Here is a 12,517-nt window from a genome sequence, read left to right on the forward strand (position 1 = left end):
GTACTGCCTTGGAATGTGCTGGAGACAAACAGTCCAGGAAGCTTCCCGGACTGCCTGTGACAGGTGGGCGACACACACATTTTAAACACCTGCAATCTGGTATGTTGTGTATGTGTGCATGTGGGCACACATGTCTCCAAGCATCCACACATGAGCGTGTGTGCACACTACAGTGCTTATGTGTGCATATGTATGTATACATTATCTCTCACACACATATGTTCACGCATGTGCAGGTGCATGCATCTCTGCGTGCACATGTATGACACATGTACACACATGTGCACGTGTGTGGCTGCATCTGCGTGTGCAGGTACCTCTACATGTGTATATGCATGCACATGCAAGAGTATGGATGCATCTATATGTGTGTGCATACTGTACACATGCCGGTTGCCCATATGTGATTTTTTTAGCTGAACAGTTTGTGTTTGTAGGCTGTGAAAATCCTTGGCCAGTAATGGCTATGGGATCATTCGTATCTTTGAATAGAGTCTGCCTGCCTCCCTGCCCTCTCCCCAGCCCTAGGTCCCCTTTGGCCTTGTGCTGCAGCAGCAGTGGGAGTAACCCTCATGACGAGACAGGGAAGGGACCCCGCCCCACCTCCTACCCCCAGCCAATCTGCAAGGATTCGGATCATTAGGACGCATCTTCTGTTGCCAGGGAGACTCCAGGCCCATGGGACCTGACTAACAGCCTCTGGATTCACTCAGGCCTACAGCACAATTAGCCAAGATGGTTTTTTTTTTTTGCGTTGGAATTGGAGCATAATGAGACCCGGATGTCCAGAAAGCATATGGCAGCCTCCCCAGGGAGCCGGAGCCTGGAGCAGGGTACTACTGCCAAAGGGCCACTAGGGTGCTGCCTCTCCAGAGAGGGAGGTCTCAGAAGCCCTGGAGAGCATTTCCCTTCCTTTAGAATTCTTTCAGAGCAGCCCAGAATGTGTCTGAGCAGTTGGGGGTGGGGAGTGAAGATCAGCCCTCCATGCCTCTTCCAGACACTGCCAGGGACAAAGACCAGAGAGGCCCTGGCCCCAGCGAAGAGCTGGTGGAGAGGTCAGAAGGGGCTAAGGCTAAAATCAAATGTGAGAGGAGAGAGGGGCCGGGGGATCCAGGACCAGGACAACCTACCTAGCAGCAGCCTCTCCTCTGCTACTTTTTAGAATACAGAATTGAGAGTACCTCACCACAGAAAGCTAGATTGCTAGCCTTGGATTGATTTTTTTTTTCCCCTAGGAGGTAGCTGTTAGCAAAAAGAAAAAAATAATCACTGACAACATATGACAGAAGAAGAGAAATGACCTCCTCTCCAGACTTCTGGGATGCCACCTTGCATCTCTAGTCCTGGATCATCCCCTGACCAGTGTGGACCTCTCCTGGACCACAATGGCCCCATCATTGATCAAAGAGGTTCCCAGGCCCACCAGAGCCCTAGGTCTAACTGTACAGGACCAGGAGAGGGACCGGATGGGGCCACAGCCTACGGTGTTTTACCTTCTTTCCACCTGGCTGTAGCACAGTAAGCTCCATAGCAACGGAGGGTTTTGTTAGATCTCTCTCTCTCTCTCTCTCAGAGCAATGATTGGTGAAAGCATGACTTATGAGAAACAAGCATCAGGCAATTAAGGGGTACAAGCTCTGGAACATTTTGTGGACACCAACCTGGTGCTACCTCCATCTGCTAGTTGTGTGACCTTGGGTTTGTTTGTCTCTTCACCTTCACCCTCACCCACCTCCCCGGGACCATAGGGTACACGGGGGGACCCTGGGCACAAGCCCCAGATCCTGGTAAACGCTGAGGAAGCACTGGCAGATCTAGATCCTTGATTTAGCATTTAACATCACTGCTGGATTTAAATCCATGGCACAGCCTTTCCCTGCCCCCCTCCCCACCCCCAAACCAAGCCAGCTCAGAAAAGCTTGTGCCCCTCGGCCCGCTGAGCAGCAGCGCCTGCTCTGTGTCCTTTCTCCTTGACCGACAAGGCTGTGTCTCTTAATTGCTCTTTGGTTTTACTCAATTTGAAATGAACAGGGCTATAATTCCCTGCAGGAAAAAAAAATATGCTTCTGCTCAAAATACTAATGAGGTGAGACCGATGGTAGGGTTCTCCAGGCTGCCTACAGAGGGGGGCAGGATGATGGTGACCCCATCTGGAGCATCTGAGAGGTTCATCTGGGTTCACTTCCGGGGTCCTGGGTCAAGGTGGGGTACAGGACCCCTGTAAAACAATGCCACGCCTGTCCTGTATGAGCTTTTTCCTCCTATTCAGTCTCCCAGACTGACTCGTCTCCGGTGTGCACGCATCTCCTGTGTTCACAGCTCTGTCCTGGTTCAGATCCCCAGGGCTCAAAGTAGCTGCTGAACTCAGGTCTCTCTCCAGCCTCACCCGGGCTCCTACCTGTCCGCACAGCTCCACTGTAGGTCATTCTCAGTCATTCAACCAACATTAGTGAGCAGCTAATAGGTACCAGCCTGGGAGGGGGGGTGAGCGGAGGGGGGGGCAGGCCCTCACTTCCTGGCCGCTGCTGTGTCTTAGCAGTGCAGTCTTCTAGCTTGCTGGGTGCCTGATTTCATCCATCCTCCATTCCACTCTGGCCCAAAGCCTCTCACCATACCTGCCCATCCTCTGATTTGGTTTTTATTCTGTATTTGGAGAAACAGTTTCACTCTATAACCCATGCTGACCTTGAGTTCACGCTTCGACCTCAGGCACCCAGCTATGGGGTTACTGGGGCCTGGCTGGGGCATTTCTTGAGGGTATTTCCTATGAATGTGATGCTATGGTATTTGTATATTCATGTTCCGTGGGGCCTGTTTTGTTCAGGGTTGAGCAGTCAGAGCCACAGTGCACGGCAGTACCACAAGAATCTAATGACCATCCAGGCGTCGGTGGCTCACACCTGTAATCCATGCTACTCAGGAGGCTGAGATCTAAGGATGGCAGTTCAAAGCCAAACCCCGAGCAGGAAAATCCATGAGCCTCTTATCTCAAATGAATCACAGAAAAAGCCAGAAGTGCGGTATGGCTCAAATGGTAGAGCATTAGCCTTGAGCAAAAAGAGTTCAGGGTCAGCGTCTGAGCCCAGAGTTCAAGCCCCTGGACTGGCGAGAGAGAGAGAGAGAGAGAGAGAGAGAGAGAGAGAGAGAGAGAGAGAGAGAGAGAGAATCCAATGACTTGATCCCATCTCTTTCTGATATAAAGGAAGGTACCTGGCCATGTATGGCCCCGAACCCACTAACCTGGTCCCTGCTGACTCCCACCTGGCCCTCCCCCCCACTACTCCTCCTGGCCCTTCCTACTCACCTCCTGCACAACCTGGGGTTTGGCAGCTAATGGGAGGGGAGGGGCACTGGCACTGCCCTCCAAAGTCAAGGTCAAACACAGCTGTGTTGGCAGCCCAGCCTGGCCCAGGTCAGGTCGCTGCGGCCGTCAGGGGCACACTCAGCCTGTGCCCCTTCCAAGCAAAATTCAACCTCCTTAAAGGCTGGAGAGTCGGTGCCTTCTGTGTCCGCCAGCAGTGCCTGGCATGGGGTAGGGCAGTGCCCAGTGTGGGGGTGATGCCCGGCCTGGCTGTATCGTCATCTTTGAGGCCTGGTTGCTCCGGTGAAAGCCATTTTATCTGTTCCCCGTATAAGGGTTATGGGGGTCAGGCCCGGCCCCAGCCCTGGAGAGACCCCTGTGACCTGGCCTGAGACAGGACTGAGGGAGGGTGGTCCTCATCCTAGAGGAGATGACAGGCCAGCTAAGGCCTGACCTGGTGGGCGTGGAGAACTGGGTTTCCGGGTCTAAAGACCAGGCCGGGCCCACCATGAAGAGGAAATGCTGCCTGGCTCTTTGTGCCTGCAACTCCCTGGGGACGTAAAGTGGACATGAAGTCCCTTCTCAGGAGGAAACTGTGCTGGAGTTTAGAACAGGGGATGCTGGGGTCTAGCTAGAGGAGGAAGGAGCCCCCTGATCCAGCCCCGGGTCAACAGAATGCACCCCAGCCTGACTCCAGGCCCCCAACAGGGGCTCTGGTTTGCCACCGCCCCTTCTCCAGCAGTGAACACTTCATGGGGGGTGGGATAGGGCTGAGGCCAGTGTGGCATTTCCTCACCCAGTGCCCCATCTCAGGGCCAACTCAACACACAGCCTAGCCACCCTCCAGACACCATCAGAGACCACACCAAACTGGACCCTCCTCCAGAGTTGGAAATAACCACCAGCGTGGTTAAGCACCCTACATGCTGAGACTCCACTTAGTATGTGCGTGTCTCAAAAGGCTTTGTTGGGGACTGCAGGCCGGAGGAGTGGAGAGGCTCGGGGACCTCTCCAGAAACTCTACCTCCCCCTTCTTCAAGCGCACAGGGTCTGCCTGGCTTCAACCCACAGAAATCCTGTCTGCCTGCAGCGGGGAGGCCGGGGAAGCCTTCCCATCCAGTCCCATCCTGTCCCGTGGCTTCTTCCCTGGAGAACAGGGCTGGATAAACAGCTCCTGCTTCTCTTCCTGTAAATACTTCAGGGGATACAAACAAGCCGGTTTGCTTTTGATCTGCTGCTGATACCTCACAAGACAGGCCCCCTTCTCCCCACAGGGCCCCCAGTGCTGTGGAGAGGCTGGATGGCAGGGCGGGGTCCTTCCTGAGGGGCTGGGGAGCTAGAAGCAAGCTGAGCACAGGACCCTGGCCACCTCACCCCTGCTGTCCCCGACTCCTGCCCCCTCCCCATTCCTAGAAGTGGGTCTGTTAGAAATACTCCCCACTTCCTAGGGACTACACTGCAGGATGCTAGGTTCCCCCCCCCCATCCCCCAAAGACCCACGGGAGACTTGCAGAGCCCCAGGAACAGGCCAGCCAGAGCTCTGGCTGGAAACCCCTACAATCCCCTTTTGTTTACTCCACTCAAACATTCACAGAGCCCTGATATTCTTGGATCTGGAACCTTCAAAGCCCCCGCCCCCCCCCCCCCCATTGCCGACAAGACTGTGATTCTCAGACAGTCATTTCCTGTGCTTCCTTGTCCTGCCCCACCCTTGCATCCAACGGCTGAGCTCACTTGCTGGAACCTCACTGTCTTTCCTCCCCTAAAAGAACCCTTCCCATTAGGAGCGTTCTTGCTGCGTCCTTCTGCTCAGGACAGGTCACAGGCCACCTCCCTCCGGGAAGCCTTCCTGAGCTGCCTAGCCTACATGGCTCTCCCCCTGCCTGTCCCCCCGCCCATGCCCCCACCCCAGCTCCCTCTGGCTCTCCTACACGAAGTCTCACTGTCCCAATGAGTAGAGAGCCAGGCTTCAGCTTCAATGTCACCGGTTATTCCAGGCTGAGGGTTACTCTGCACCCAATGTCCCAGAAATGAGCTCTAGGAAATACCACGGCTCAGGCCCAACCTCCCAGGCAGGCCCTCAGCCCATCTGACAAGGAGGTAAGGACCAGGAGGACAAAGGTCTAATTCTGCACACACACCCCCATCACCCCCATTTTCAATGCTCACAAGACTTGAGGGGATGGGGGAGGATGAGGGAAGGATCAAGCTGATTGGGATGACATGCATTACACTCACAGACTGACATGCTGGATTGTACAACTACTTCAACGTAATTTAAAAATAATCATAATAATGCACACAGTATTTCAAAACAGCGAGTGAAGAACACTAGATCGAGCACACTTAGGTGCCAGGCCTTAGCAGGCCCCAGAGACAGGTTCTTTATTTAATCTGGCCAGGTGATCTGCAGCCAGGGTGAAAATGGTGCCCACAAAAAGCCAAGGAGTGAGAAGCCATTGCAGGGACCTTATTTCCCCAGCTACACAAGAGCCCACCCTGAGCCATCTTTCCCTCTGCACACTCAGGCTGTGGGAGCAGATGGGTGCCTTACCTAAGGTGTAAAACACAACGTGCACAAGTGCAAGACTGAAAGTCAGCATGGCAGGCGCTTACACAAACGAACACACATGGCCCCAAAGGGTTCTCCTGTGCACCATCTCAGTTAACACGACCCCACCCCACCTCAAATGGGACAGAAATCTCCTCAGAGGAGGGCCTTCCCACCACAGGAGACTGAGTAAGGCAGGTGGGCATAGCCAAGAGACACTAGCTGGGAAGATGCAATCTTGTGCCGTGGCCTGGTACCTACAACCAGATACCAGGGAAGCAGCACAATTTTCAGACAGGTGAGTGATTTCCTGGAATCACAGGGCAGGCTCTGGAGCATGATTTGAACTCTGGATCTCAAGTCACATGGGCTTGTCCTGCATGTGTGTATTTGTGTGTGTGTTGTGTGTCTGCTGAAGGACAAAACTTCAGAAAGAGACACTGCTGGCAGGGCCTGGGGTGCAGGGAAGGCAAGGCATCAGCAGAGCTTGAGGCTGAGCAGCCACAGGGCTGAAGCCCAGGCCTGTTCTCAGCCTCTAGCCAAGTGGGGAAACTGAGGCCAGGGCAGAGCCGGGGAAGACTGGGGTGCTGAGGGCTGGGTCTGAGCCTGTGAGCGTGAGGATGTGCAGTGTGTGATGTGAGAGGTGGGCCTCGGGCAGCCCTGTCCTCTCAGCTTTCTGAAGCCAAGACCCACGCAGCCTGAGGGTCCAGTTGCCCCAGCACCGTGATCCCAAGGGGTCTTTGTATGCAGCTCCTCAGCCTCTCTCCACCACCCCTCCAGCCAGCCTCCCTCCCTCCCTTCAAGACATAGTTCCAGAGAGGAAGAACTTGGCCCCGAGGTCTGGTAAGAGGAAAGCTCTTGGCAACCCAGCCTCCCAGCCCCTCGGCCTCCTCGGGGCCTCAGAGATGAAAGGAGGAGAGGCCACCAGGCCCAGTGTGCCAGGAGGCCCGCTTCCAGGGACAGACCCAGCTCACAAGCCAGGCCACGGTGGCAGCTCGCACGTACGGACAGTGGCTGCCAGATCTCGGCAATCACAGCCTAGTGGCTCAGAGGAAGAGCCCAGAAGTGGCTCTTCTGGCCTCTGCCACGCCCTGCCCTAGCACCTTGGACAGGGCACGCCCAGCCACGCCTCCTCACTCAGGGTCCCTTTCCCGTCCAGGGAAGTTCTCAAGGTCTCCATTCTAGAACTCTCCCTCAGCCTCCATGTTTGAGTCAATCCTTGGCCTGCCAACACTGGGTGAGTACTAAAAGCCTAGAAAACCCACTGGTATGAGCCCACACATAGGCTTCAGAGGTGGACCCTCACCCCACTGAGCCTCAACCTCCCTGTGAACTCAGTCTTGGTTTCCCCTCTGGAGAACTGGAGGTGCTGTCCCACACATCTTCAGAGCCCCATGGCTACAGAAGTCACAGATGTCTAGGAGGGAGGCCCTGTCTTGCTCAGGAGGATCCCTGGTGTTTCAGGCTTGGGCCAAATCCTGCCAGGCCACAGATGTCCACACACAGTACTTCAAAAATAATACACCTTTACCCATGTGCGCAGCAATTTGATGAGTGCCCAGAGAGGTATGAAAGAAATCAGATGTAACCCCAGCACGTTCGTGCCAGGAGCAAGCGCAGGAGGTGCCAGGCGGTGCCAGCCCTCTACCAGCTCGCTGAGACAGGAGTGTTCCTGGAGCCTCTCTGGCTAAGGCCTTCTTCTGGACCTGGGTCCTGAAGAGGTGGGAGACAGCGGCAGGTCAGAGCAACGTGAGCTCCCAGGGAGATAGGATGATGCCTGAGGCAGGAAGAGACAGAACTGGAGCTAAAGCAGTTCTCAGCAGACCCAGGAGAGACGGAAATCTCCTTCCTGAGAATTCCCCAGAACGTTAAACTTCTGGGAACCTCGAAATTCCCCGTGTGCACGATCCTGCAAGCCGCCGTGCACGTGCTCCTGGAGGTCAGGCAGGGGTGGCAGCAGAAAGAGCACTTTCTTTTGGAGCTAGCCACGCAAAAAGCTCAGGAACTAAAACCTCCCGTCGCCGCCCACTAATACCTTTCACTCAGTCGGCTGTTCACGTCCTGGAAATTCCACCAGATTCCAGATCACACACGGCTGATTCCGGCTCACAAAGCCAACGCTGAGAGCTCTGAAATCAAACTCAATGGTTTGCTGCAAGCGCCCAGGTTAGGAGAGGACCCTGGGGGAGGAAAAGCTGGACTGATCCTGGGTTCATCCATCACACACAGGCAGCCACATCTAAGGTCATCGGCCTGGGGCCTGCAGAGCTCAGACAGGGCCGCAATGGGGCCATCTCTCCCCCGCACGGAGCCAGGATGGTATACTACACCAAGATTCACGTGCTTTATTTAGCTCATTTTTCAAATAAAAGCAGGACACCAAATTTCTACAGCCAGATTATCTATCCCAGCACATTATGACAGCCAAAATAAGCAACAGGAATAAAGGACACCGACCCGCTCACTCACACCAAACTAGAAGGCTGCTTCTGCTCAGGGCTGCATTCTCTAACAGAGCTGGTGTCACGCAGGTGGAGGGAGGCCATGCCCCATTCTCTCCGCCCCCCCCCCCTCCTGCAGCTGGATGTCAGACACTGTGCACAGACCATCCTCTTCCTCACATCCCCACCTCCTCCCAGTAGCACAAGAAGTAGCTCTGAGCAGGATGTGTTCTCCGTATCTCCCCCTCCCCAGGCCACAAACAGCAGCCCCCTACCTTGGGGGAGGTGGGAGTAGGAAGGACCATGAGCTGGGATCTGAAGGCAGGCGAATGGTTCTCTGGAATCAAGACAGTAGCCCGGGTGCGAATCCTGCTTCCTAGTCACTGAACTGAATCCTGACCCACAGCCCTCCTACACTCCCGATTTCTGCCCGTGGAAAATGGGGCGCTCCCGGATTCCAGGAGTAAAGGTGACACCTGTGCCTGCCTAACCACCATGAGTGCCAGGCTGGTGATCAGCCTCCAGGGACAATGGCTGGCTGGCAGTCAGAAGTGGGCATGCATCCAGCCTGGGGCCCACACCGGCTCCACGACCAGGGTATCACAGACCGTATGTCCCGCCGCTTATTCTTCCCAAACAGTGGGGGTAAGGAAGGATCCATGTGCTAACCCAGGAAAACCCAGAGCCTTAGGCACTTCCTTAATTAATTAGGAGGGTGCCAGCCAGAAAGCAATTACAAAGTCCCTCCAGGAGCCTTTGGTGGCAGCTCCTCCCTCTCCCCTCCCCTGCCCACCCTCATGTGCCGCCCCCCTCCCAGCAGCAGATGTCCCACACACCAGGCCCACAAAGGAGAGCACACGCTGAACAGCTTCTTTTCATGCGGAAGCCACTGGATTTGCATCTGTCCCTCCCTGGCAGGGCTGTGCCAGCTGCTGCCAGCCAGGCCTGGGGGGCGGGCATGGCATAAGGAAAGGAGCCAGGAGGAGCTACTCCAAGAAGAAGGAAGGAGACCGGTGAGGGACCAGGAGTCTGCACATTTGCTCATCACCCTCTGGGCCCTGGACAGGGTGGACCGGCATCGCACATGGGTCTCTGGGTTCCTGGTGCCAGGAACTGAGACTCCGCTACCACTGCTCCCATGCTAGTACAGGCCACGTCTGCTTCAGCTGCTGGCCAAAGAGAAATGGAAAATCTCACTCCATGGCTGGGCTGTCAGGCCTAATGCCACTGGCTCCAGGGCCTACTAAGCAGCCATGTTCTGTACCGGATGAGCTTGTGTCGGCATGACTGACTTCACACTGCACCCCAGCTTTTCCCGGGGTGGGGATGGATACCCGGGACAATGTCCAGGAATAAGGAACACAGAGCCTCTGAGAACAAAGGAAGTGATGGCTTTTCTGGAGAGTTTCATAGCCTAGAGGCAGAGACAGTAAGAGGGAAAGTCAGCCTGTGTTCCTTGAGCACTTTTAGCTTGTGGGTGACACTCAGGCTGCACCTATGACACTTGACTCTTTGCATCCCCTAACCGCCCCTTCCACCTGTCTCCTCTAAGATCATGGCTGGTAGAGGCTGGAACCATGCATTCTGGGTCCCCAATGTCTAGCATAAGGCCTAGCCTAGCACAGAGATTCTGAGGATGCCAGCTGAACAGATGACCCACAACTTCCTGCAGCAGCAGACCAAAGCCGGAGCAGGTGTGGGAATGGTGGAGAGCCCAGCCCCTCTTCAAAGTGCCAGGACCTGGGTCTGCACTGTTCCCGGACGCCAGTGAGCCAGACTCTGACCCAAAGGCTTTCCAGTTCCTGTCCAATCAGAGCCGAGCAGGAGGGAGAAGCTGGGAAGGGAAGGGTCCCAGCATCTCCGGAGCAGAGGAGATGTTGGGCTGAGGACTTTGATGCACCGGCATCCCCTGGCTTGCCCTTTGAAAGTACACTGGCCTGGAGGAGAGAAACTGAGGTACCTTACTAAAATATATGCACATGATTAATCGCCACAACCAGGACAGATGCCACAGGGCCAGAAAGTCATAGTCAGGCCTCATACAGTGGGGTGTCCCCGTACTGGTAAGGGCCCCGAGTCTCTCCTGGAGTCCAGGGCTCCCCACAAGGGAAGGGGCCAGGTATGTTTGGAAGAGCTGTGGATGGGAACCTAAGGATCTGCCTCCCGTGGAGCTGCCACTGAGGGACTAGCCACTTGCCACCCAAGGTGCTCTAAGTGCTCTGCTCCTGCAATCCCCACCAAGCCTGGCCCAGAGGTGTTTGCACACAGGGACAGGTGATCTGTGCTTGGACATGCAGCGGCCAGGACTCATCTTCTTCCCGTCCCAGCTGCAACCCACCTCCCACGCCCTTTAGTGTTCTTCGTCACATTTGTGGAGGTAACCAGATCCCCCTCTGACAATCAAGAACCCCAGCGTCCCTAGCCAAAGCTGGAGCAGTTCACTAGCTCAGCAGCAGGGACCCCACGAGTCACTGGAACCCATTTCTGCATTTGACAGATGGAGAAACAGAGGCCTGAGGACAGAAACCACCAAGCTAAGGTCACAGAGCCTGTGAGAGGCTGAGTGTAGGACCCGCTGGAGGCCAGGCCTTCATATTTAGGGCAGGTGACTGCTCCTGGGGACATGAAGGAGCCTCTTCCAGCAGCTCTGCAGGTGGCATAATGGTCCCAGACCTGGCCTGCATCTCTCCCTCAGTACCCTGAAGGAACAGAGTTGGTCTGTGAGGGACCCATGACGGGTTAAAGTGGGGATTTGACTTAATCCTCCGGGCTGGCTTAAGCTGAGGCCACAGAGGTCTGGGCAAGAGGAGAGGGACAGAGGCGTTTACAGGGGCTGCACATAAGTGGGGATCATGGTGAATAATCCCTGGGACATCAGCAGGTGGACTTCCAGTGAGCTGATGTGGAAGGCATCCACCTTCACGGGCGCCCCTAACATCAATCATCCATGCCTAGCATCAGGGTCTCCAGGCAGTGACCCTCCACCATGGAGGGTCCACCTGCCCACAGCAGCAGACAGACCTTAGTCCTGCCACATACCTGCTGTGTGACCTTAAGCCAGTCACTGCCTCTCTGAGCCTCAGTCTCCTCTCCCGTAAGAACTGAGCGCACCTAGTCTCTGGGAACAGAGGCTGCAGGAATTCAGGTACAGAGGGGACCCAGGGGACAGTCTTCTCAAAGAGTTCACACTTTTTTCTTTCCCCATCCTAGATCCAGCAGGGGCTCTTCTGTCCCAGCCTGCTTGCATCAATAATCTCCATGATAAAGATCCCCCCACTCCCCCACAATTCCCCTAGCAGAATATCATGTGTGTCATTTCAAAACGCCAAGCCTCTGTGGGTTACAGCTGTCCTGCCAGGCTCGGTCCTGAGTTCACATTCCCACAATGCCCCCTAGCCCTAGAGCCAGGACAATGGCTGCATCTGGAGTTGAGCCAGGGGGCCTAGCGTCAGCATGCTGTCTCGTGATGGAAGCTCTGGCACTGCCCCGGCACCCCCTGACCCTCCATCTGGCTCTAGGCTCTGACCTCAAGCCGCCTGGCGGTCCTGCTTTGGCCTCCAACTCCCCCACCCCGTGAGCAGGGCCACCTGAGCCGAAGTCCGGCCTGGAGTGTAAAAGATGGCCAAGGCCAGGGAGAGCAGTACCCTGACAGCACTCAGTACCCTGACAGCACTCAGTACCCTGACAGCAGACTCACCCTAAATCTTATTGGTTCCTCAACTATACACCTCCACCCCCATCCTCACATCACCCAGGAGGAAACTGAGTCCCAAAGTAGAAGCCACCCCCACAGGTCGCCCACCCAAGAGAGTTCGGGGCAGAGCCCAGCTCGGGATGCTCCTACCCCCGACCCCAACCCGGTCCCTGGCCCGTGGGAACTTTTTCTACTGCCTCATGGTTCTCTTAACTCTGTCCTTAGAACCAACAGGGCCGCCCTAGAAGTTCTCGGGTGAGCCTAGGCCCCTACTGCAAGTCTCGAGGGCCCTCCTCTAACAGGGGAGCTCGGGGTCGCCCACCTGCCACCCGCTTGTCACACGTCCCCTTCCCCCTCGCCCTGTGCCGGCCAGCCGAGGTGCTGCCTTCTGCATCTCCAGCCGGGACCCACAGCGCCTCCAGCACCCGAACGCGTTCTGGGGATGCGGCGGGCCAGCAGGTGGGTGGCGCTCCCTGGCTGCGGGACCTCTAGACGCCGGCCCATCCCGCACCACCGTGCGCCCCAGGCCC

The 12,517-nt window shown here is 55.9% G+C and overlaps 1 protein-coding gene across 1 annotated transcript in view; it reads right to left on the reverse strand.

The window, feature by feature from the left end:
* The window catches only part of Coro2b (coronin 2B), a 64,150-nt gene that overhangs the window by 51,225 nt on the left and 408 nt on the right, over positions 1–12,517 (reverse strand). The window lies entirely within an intron of this gene.

This window comes from Dipodomys spectabilis, unplaced genomic scaffold, assembly GCF_019054845.1.
Source record: "Dipodomys spectabilis isolate Male_0828 unplaced genomic scaffold, ASM1905484v1 ptg000219l, whole genome shotgun sequence".
NCBI classification, from domain to species: domain Eukaryota; kingdom Metazoa; phylum Chordata; class Mammalia; order Rodentia; family Heteromyidae; genus Dipodomys; species Dipodomys spectabilis.